At 38.4% G+C, this 8770-nt stretch overlaps 1 pseudogene; it reads left to right on the top strand.

Moving 5' to 3' along the window:
* The first annotated feature begins 5082 nt into the window (after positions 1 to 5082).
* On the top strand, positions 5083 to 5813 carry LOC129494632 (28S ribosomal protein S7, mitochondrial-like; annotated as a pseudogene).
* Positions 5814 to 8770: the final 2957 nt, after the last annotated feature.

Genomic DNA, 8770 nt, shown 5'->3' with positions numbered 1-8770 from the left:
AGACCCGGGATCGAATCCCCCATCCGGCTCCCGGTGCATGGAGCCTGCTTCTCCCTCTGCCTGTGTCTCTGCCTCTCTCTCTCTCTCTCTCTCTCTCTCTCTCTCTCTCCTCTCTCTCTGTGACTATCATAAATAAATTAAAAAAAATTAAAAAAAAAAGAAGCCAGCTTTCAACTAGCTGCGTTCTTAAAAAAAAAAAAAAAAAGAAAGTATAAGAATATGCAAAGACCTTTAGTATAAGATTAGAGTTTCTCTTGTCTCTCGTTCTGGTGGGAACTGTTCATCCAAGCAGAAAAGGAAATAATTTTGACTGCTTCCTGAGAGGATGCTTATTAACAAGCACTCATGGAAATCTTCACATATCCACCTTTCAAATACCAGCATCCTTTTGTGTATCATCCTCCGGCTTACCCGTAAGATATCCTGTGATGCCTACATCTTGCTTTAGGACCATTATTATTTATATGAGTGAGTGTTTATAGAGTTGTAAAAAAGAGTACTTGCTATTAAATGAAACAATGAGGAAAAGTAGTACTTACTTTAGAAAAGATAGAGTATTTATGATATATAGTATGGTTTAGGGAGCAGATAGAAAATTCACTGATGTTTCAGCTGAAGGGCATCAGGAAGCAACACATTTGAAGATGTGAATCTGGATTGTAGAATAATAAACTCAAGAGGTAACTATCAAGAACTGTGAAGAGACTGGGATTTCACCCTACTTTCAAACTGACAAGTTCGTCACGATTTCATGGATGCTGATGAATGGCCTTCTGGACTCTATTTTCCTGTTTAGAGGATTTGTGGTTAGCTTGGATAATTCTTTTGACTCTATTCCAATGAATCTGCAGATTAAAAAGGCATTGAGAGATTTGGTTCAGCTACATTAAATCTGGAGTGTAGCATGACCTCCTGGCAACATTTGGTAGCAATTTTTTATAGCCCTCTCTCACAATTGGATGGATGTTAGGGCTAGGGATCCAGCACCCTATTTTTTATTTTATTTTATTTTTTATTTTTTTTGTGGAGGATTTAAAAAATTCCTCTTAATAGGATCCTAACATCTATTGCTGGTTTCAAGATTTGAGGCATAGATAATCTGCTTTGACTCCTGCTTATCATTTTGGCTTTGAGTCCATTACAAATTTATAGAGATACCTATAATATATTTAAATTCATGTTCTTTCTCTTTTTATATTTTTGCCCTCCCCCTGGAGTAGAAAGGGTTAATAAATTGTGACATCACTACAACATCTTGACCAACTTACACACTTTAAGGTGATTTTAGAGCTGTGATTTTAGGCCCATGTCATCTTCTCATCTCATTTTATAATGCACATCAGCATTTCTTTGCCCATTGTACCTGTCAGATCAGCTGAGCAGTTCTAGTGATAGGAAAGTGTGGTGAAGGGTAGTTGTTTTGATGTTTCCATCCAGCTGTAGTGGATTAGCATGCATGTGCTTTAAAAAAATCACCTCAAGGAGAAAAATATTGTTACTACTTTTCCTCCCACAATTGGAAAGTTGAGCTGATTTTTATTTTTCATGTCTCCAAAATATATATTAGATTATACATGAGGTTACAGCGTTAGAACAATTCTTTTTGGGAAAGTATCTAGAAAGCAGATGGCTGTGAGTCCTACCCTTCTCATTCAGAGAAGGAATGAAGTAATCTTTTGAGGTGTCTCTCTGTCTTAATATGTTAGGTGTGAGATGAGGGCCGAATACTGATGCTCTTTACTACCACTCAGGGTAGATGCTGCTTTCTTCATGTAGTTATTTATTTACAAGAGAGTCTTTACCAGTTAGAGTTCAGCACCTAGAATAGGTCATAGCTCAATAATGAATGATACGTTCAGTTTCAGGCAATTTTGTCACCATCTTGAAAAATTTGGAGTCTACATCATTTATGTGTAAAGCACTTGTGGCATTAGTATATTTGTTTATTCTGGAATTTATTATTTTATCTAATTTTCATGGTTTCATGTTTGTTGAACTTCATTTTTTAAATAAACATTTAATACAGCATTAACTAGTATGTTAGTGACCTATACTTGGTTTTATGATTATAGTGACATGTTTAACTACACATGGCATATTCACATCATCTAATTTTAAAGTAGACATCAGTCATTTACCACAAATTCTTTATCGCCTCAAAGAGACATTCTTAGTAACAATGTTGTCAAGGAAACACACTGAAAACTGTTATATAAAAGAATGTCTTTTTGAGGAAAATCTTTCAAAATGATATTTCTGTGTTTTCCCAGATTGTGTGAAATTATAATTTACAAGCAATTCAATTTAAGCAAATAAATTATAAACAGTCTATGTAATGGTGAAGTTCTGGAAATATCTGCCAAATGCAGGCACTTTTGAGTTTGAAGTTTAAGTAATTTGGTATTGCTGATACAGTGCAAAGACCTAATCAGGATGATATTTAAAAAAGATATGGTGTCTGATTCTCCTTTAGAACATATTGAATTTCAGCGAATCTTCAAAATGCAAATGTCATAAGTTCTAGACGAATTAAGAGATGATAATGTTCTGTATTTCCATGTTGACAGAACATCTGAGAGAGAGAAAAAAGGCATTGAATACCTCTGAAGACCTCCATTTCAAAGACCTTAGGAACTTAATAGGAAGCACCGTTAAATAGCAAGTACACATTATTAATGTGTTCAGGCAACCATGTGAGCAAACAGTAGTGGCAGATTAGAATGGTCACAGACTTCTGTCTTTAGCACTTGCTTGCTTTTAAAAATTTATCTTTTAGAATTTAAGGCTTGAAGGAAGATATCCTGGAATATAGATCACATACATTTTGCTAAAAAGTACGTATTGACCTGCATTATGTAATAGGATATTTGAATTTGTGAGAACTGAAGAGATCCTCTAGCAGATGAGGAAATGTGCCAAGAAAGGCTAAGAAACTTGCCTCAAGTTACTTAGGAAGCAAGCCAGCAAGAGAACCCAGCTTCCTGCTTCTCAGTTTGGTGCTATTTCCATGATACTGTTGGCTGAAGGAACTTGGGTTACTGCTTTTTTTATGATTCTTTCCCATCCATTAGCACCACTGATCTTCAGCTGAAATGTCAATTCCACACAGCATTTTGGATGTTATTTAAGTCACTTCTTGTGAGATGAAAGAATAAAAAAATGTAAGAAGTCAAAAAAGATCTTTTTTTTTTTTTTTTTTTTTTTTTTTTTTTTTAAGAAACCGCATAGGAATTCTCAGTGGGCCTTTATGATACACCAGGGAGTAAAAGGCTTTCAAGTATAAGGGAAATGTAATAGTCCAAACAGATTCTGATATCAAAATTATGAAAAGGGATAAGTTCTGGCTGGAGGCAAAGTGAAAATAAGATGGTATTGTTACATGGCTTTTGCTGAGAACATGAGCATCTCGACTGGCAATGTTGAGTTGACTCGTATAGTGAATACCCATGACGGATAGAAGAGTATTTACACTCTTGCCTTTTCAAGGAAGCGAAGAGATTGATTGCCTCTCATCAACAATCAGTTTTGGTTAATAATCTTATACACTTGAAAAAACTGTATTATTTTTTTCCTTCAGCTATTTTTAAAGTTTTTTTTTTTTTTTTTTTTTTTTTTTTTACTGCTTTCAGTTTTCAGCAAATTTACTAGTATGTGCCCATATATGATATTCTTTATAATTGTCCTGCTTCATGTCCAAAGTGCTTTTGGAATCTGTGACTTAGTATGTTTTCATCAGTTTTGACACATCTCAGCTAATATCTCTTCAAATCTTCACGACTTGTTTCTACTTCATTTTATCTTTCTTCTTTGGGCCTCCAAATACAGGCATGTAGTAGCTTTCCACCATATGCCGTTTGTTACTTACACATGTGTTTCTATATTTTCCATCATTTTTTTTCTTTTTTCCAGACTGTAGGTTGGATATGTTGTTCCTACCTATCTTGCAGATCACTAATTCTCTCAGTAGCTACATTTTGTACTGTTGCAACTAGTACACTGATTCTAAATTATCCATTTGGTTTATTTTTGTTATGCCTTTAGTTATTTGCTCTATTCTATTTACTTGATTATATTAAGACATTTATCTTTTTTTTTAAAAAAAAGATTTTATTTATTTGACAGAGAGAGAGAGAGAGCATACAAGCAGGGGGTTGGGGCAGAGGGAGAAGCAGACTGCCCGCTGAGCAGGGAGCCCAACATGAGGCTCCATTCAAGGACCCTGGGATCATGACCTGAGCCAAAGGCAGATGCCCAACCAACTGAGCCACTCGGGTGTCCCTAGGCATATTTATCTTAATGCTCTTGTCTCATGATCCCCTGAGTGACTATTTCTGTAATATTTATTGGATATAATTTTAGGATTATGATAATGTTACCTTTTGCAAAAGAGAATTTATATGTGTTTCTGGTAGGTAGATAGGGACACTAGCAATTCCAGCTCAATTTAATACAATCAAGGGCTGAAATAATTCAATACTGGGCTTCAGTTCTTTTGAAAATTATTTCATTTCTAGTTCCTAATTTTTCCTAGGATGTCAGACATAGCAGTCACAGCCCAGTGGATGGCTCACCAGATCACTCTTCCCTTGTCTCTCTTTGTTGATTCTGATTTTCAGTTTTTGTTCTCTTAACCTCATGAATGTACTAAAAGTTCAGTTTAGCCTCTCAGGCTTTCCTATTGAAATGGGCACACATGTGTAGGGCACAGCAGTCCTTAAAGTCTAGATCCTCAGTCTGGGTTTCCTGCTTTCCTTAGATCTTGTCCTCCTAAGTCTTCCCTGCCTTAGGAGTTCCTTGATGCCATCACACGGGTTTTGTTGTATTTTGTCTGGCGTTTGTTTTCTTTCAGTAAAAAAAATGGATTCAAAGTACCACTAGTCTTGAGAAGAGAGAGCCCCGCTGCCGAGGGTCGCGTCCGGCTGCGGCCGATAAGGAGACGCCGAATGTCTCCTTCTGGCTCTCGCCTTTGGACCTCGGAGCCAGAGACCCTCAACGCCCGGCTTAAGGGAGTGACGTAGAGGTTCAGGACCTCGCTCAGGCACGCCAAGGGCAGCCTTCGCGGGGTCCTCGTGGCCAGCCAAGATGGCGGCCCCCGCGGAGAAGGCTGCGGGAGCGCGGCCGATCCCGGCGCTGCACGTGCGGAGAGCTGCCCTGCGGCTTCCGGGGCTAACCCGGGGAGGTGGAGCCGCTGTGGCCCCGAATCCAAGGATCCACGGACTGACCGGGAGTATCACCGTAAGCCATTGGCAGAGTTGACGGAGGAAGAGAAGTATGAACCGGAACTCAGGAGGACTCAGCTTATCGAAGCTGCTCCAGCAGCGCAAACAAGCTCTGGGTGTGAAGACCCCGTGATCAGTAAATTCACCAACATGATGATGAAAGGAGGAAACAGAGAACCGGCCTGATGCCTCAGGATGCAGACTCTGGCAGCTGTGAAAAGGAAGCGGCTTGAGAAGTACCATGCTGCTTCTGCAGGGGAACAGGCCACCATCGAACGCAACCCCCCGGCCATCTTCCAGCAAGCACCGCAAAACTGTGCGCCCGTGATAGGGCTGGTGCCCGTCCTCGGGGGGGGGGGGGCATTTTTATCAGGTCCCTGTGCCACTTGCCGATGGCGTCGTCGCTTCCTGGCCATGAAGTGGATGATCAAGGAGTGCAGGGAGAAGAAGCACCGGCGGATGCTGATGCCGGAGAAGTTGTCACACGAGCCGCTGGAGGCTTTTCACACCCAGGGCCCTGTGATCAAGAAGAAGCGTGACATGCACAAGATGGCCCAGGCCAGCCGGGCCCTGGCTCGCTACCGCTGGCGGTAGACGCGCGCCACTGCAGGAAATCATGGCGGCCACTATCCCAGTCAAGATCACCTGCCCGCTGCGTAGTTCCTTTCTAAGGGCAGGCCAGCCTAAGGGTGGAACAACATAGTTATGCCTGTTAGTCCTTTGTTTGGGGGTCTGGACGTGCCTTTCCTGCTCTATCTCCTCACAAAGAGGAGACCTCAATCTGGATTCCCCCCAGGAACTTAGTTAGGGCCTATCCAGCTTCTCTCTCTCTCAATTCAGGGTAGAACTTGGAATGATAGGAAAGGAAGCAGTTTTAATATTAGAGAAGATTTATTAGAAAATTCTCGCCCTGAACTGGTGTAGCATGTGATATGGAAACTGCCATTTACTAAAATTGACTGGAAATACAAACAAACAAAGTCTCAGTAGCCCTCCATTACTGGAAGTGAACCTCCCAAAATTTATCTTTGAAATTTGCCCGTTTTTATGTACTTGTAAAGTTCTCGATTTTTTTGACATCAAGATTTTTGGGGAATGAAGAAGCTATCATGCATGTATTTCTTTTTCTTTTTAACTAGCAATATGAAGCTACGACATAGAAAAAACAAGAGTACTTTTAAATCCTTTCAAGATTTACGTGTAGAAATTCAGTAGAATCTCTTGGGAGTGTGGGAAATATAATATGCTATGTCTTTTCCATGATTCATTTAATACCAGAATTATTTCAGGGGATATCACATGTATTTCTTCCAGAAATTCAAGTAATATTTTTACTTCCTTATTAAATATTTATATTATGGGACATAATTGGTAATTATAGAGTTTTTCTTCTGCTAACATATTGTTGAATATTATATAATGTTAATTAGAAGCCTTTTAAGGATCAACTTTTATATAATTAAAACATCTCATTTCCAGTTTTTAGAAAAATACAAATGAAAACAAAAGCTATATGCTATTATAAATAATTTATTATTGTATATGGATATAACATATACATACTTAGGTGTATATATATATATATATATATTTTTTTTTTTTTTAATTTTACTTTAGGTTGACAAAATTGAATTACTCAGAATCCTTGGTCCATGGCACAATTTTGTTATTGACTTATATGGTCCTCATAATTAAGTTGGTAATTTATAATAATAAATTAACATCCATAAAGACACTATTTGACCTGAAAATTAGAACATTAACTAATACTTCTGTATATTTGTTTTTACCCTAGCCTGTCTTTATTTTTGTCCTTCTGATGCACCCATAGTCCTGAGCATGTGTTTACTATATATGTCTACATGATATATTGCTTTATTTTAGGTGTTTTAAAATTTTTTCTTGAGCCTTGACTCTTGAAAGAATATGCTGTTCATTGTCCTTTGGAACCCATTTCACTCAATATTATTCTACTAATATTATTTTTGCACGAGTTGGAGTTCACTTTTTTCACTAATACATAATATTTCCCTGTGAATTTATCACAACTTATATACTCATCTGTTGTGAGCATTGAATGTTTTTTTATAATATAATGAACAATCTCCTATGAAAATTTTTGACATCCTACCTTGTATATATTTACAAGATCTTCATTGGTTTTATTTATAGTAGATTTTCTGGATTTATAATATATAAATGTTCATATTTTAAGAATATGATTGTGTTTGGCCAGCCTGTCATCATGGGCTGGTTAGGTGTGTTCCACTGGGTCTTGAGTGTGCTCTTGTTGGGTCACTTGGCTGGCCCCTGGGTGGCAGGACTCTTGCTGCACCATGGTAGAGGAGGGCTGGAGCCAGATCACAGAGCTGTTTCAAGGATAGTAGTTAGGTCCAAGGCCAGCAGGCCTGTTACTGGTGGTATGGAGGGATGTGGTTCATCCAAGGTGCCTCAGCAGAAGGACTGATGGCAAGAGTGTGGACAAGTGGGCCTAGACTTGAGTCTACAGGGTGATGGGAATGTTTCTGGTCTGCAGCCAGGGCCACAGTAGTGGTTTTGCCACTAGTGTATGAGCCTGCCTTCTCGTAGTGACATGATTCAGTCTTGGACCAGAGTTATACAACCTCTTACTTGGATCCCATGGCTACTATAAAGTGCTTTAAGGGAAAAGTTGCCAAATATTTGTTTTTGCCAGAGGATGTGGGCTGGGAACTTCCTGTTCTGCAATATTGCTGATGTCACTGCATAAGAAATCTTATTGATGCATTTTATTGATGCTCTAATACTTGTTTTGTGGGGCTTTTTGATTTTTGTTTTTTGGTTGGATATAAAATGATACCTTACCATGGCTTAGATTTGCAGTCTGTGATTATTAATGAGATTGAGCAACTCTTTGGCCATATGTGTTTCCTCTTCTTTGGAATCCCTTTTCATGTCCCTTGCATTATTTCTTCCATTGGGTTATTTGCCCTTTTCTTATTGTTTTTTTTTTTTTTGGGGGGGGGGGATTTTAACTTGTATCATTGACACTAATCCTTGAGTTTTATGTTTACAAATGTTTTTTTTCCCAGTGTTTTACTTTCTTGATATGTCATTTGATAAAAATTTTTATTTTAAGATAACCCTTATAGGATATGGACTTTTTTTTTATGAAGGAATAATTTGTTCAGGCCACTGGGTAAAAATCACTTCTCACTTGGATATTAGTTACAAAGAACCAGTATCTTTCTCTCCAACATTCACTTTCATTCTAATGACTCCAGAAATGGGTACAAACTAACCATAAATCTCCAGTGTTATTACTAAGCTAGTTGAATAGAAGGCTGACATTCCTGTTATCTCAGATCCATTGCTTATTCCTTATCTAAGCAAAAGAGGACTTTTCCTCTGTGTGAAAGCTCACATCAAAAGAGGCAGAGCTCCAGCATACATTCTTAATAGGCACTGGTGGGTGGAATAATTGTGCTGCTTTTGTTATTTCTCAGCCAGGTCTATAGATGGTTTGCAAAGGCAGCTAAGTCCACGTGGGCTACGAATAGCTAGTATGAATT

The sequence above is a fragment of the Nyctereutes procyonoides genome, unplaced genomic scaffold, assembly GCF_905146905.1.
Source record: "Nyctereutes procyonoides isolate TBG_1078 unplaced genomic scaffold, NYPRO_anot_genome, whole genome shotgun sequence".
Lineage (NCBI taxonomy): Eukaryota > Metazoa > Chordata > Mammalia > Carnivora > Canidae > Nyctereutes > Nyctereutes procyonoides.
The sequence above is the reverse complement of the archived record's forward strand: the minus strand, read 5'-3'. Positions and strand labels throughout refer to the sequence as shown.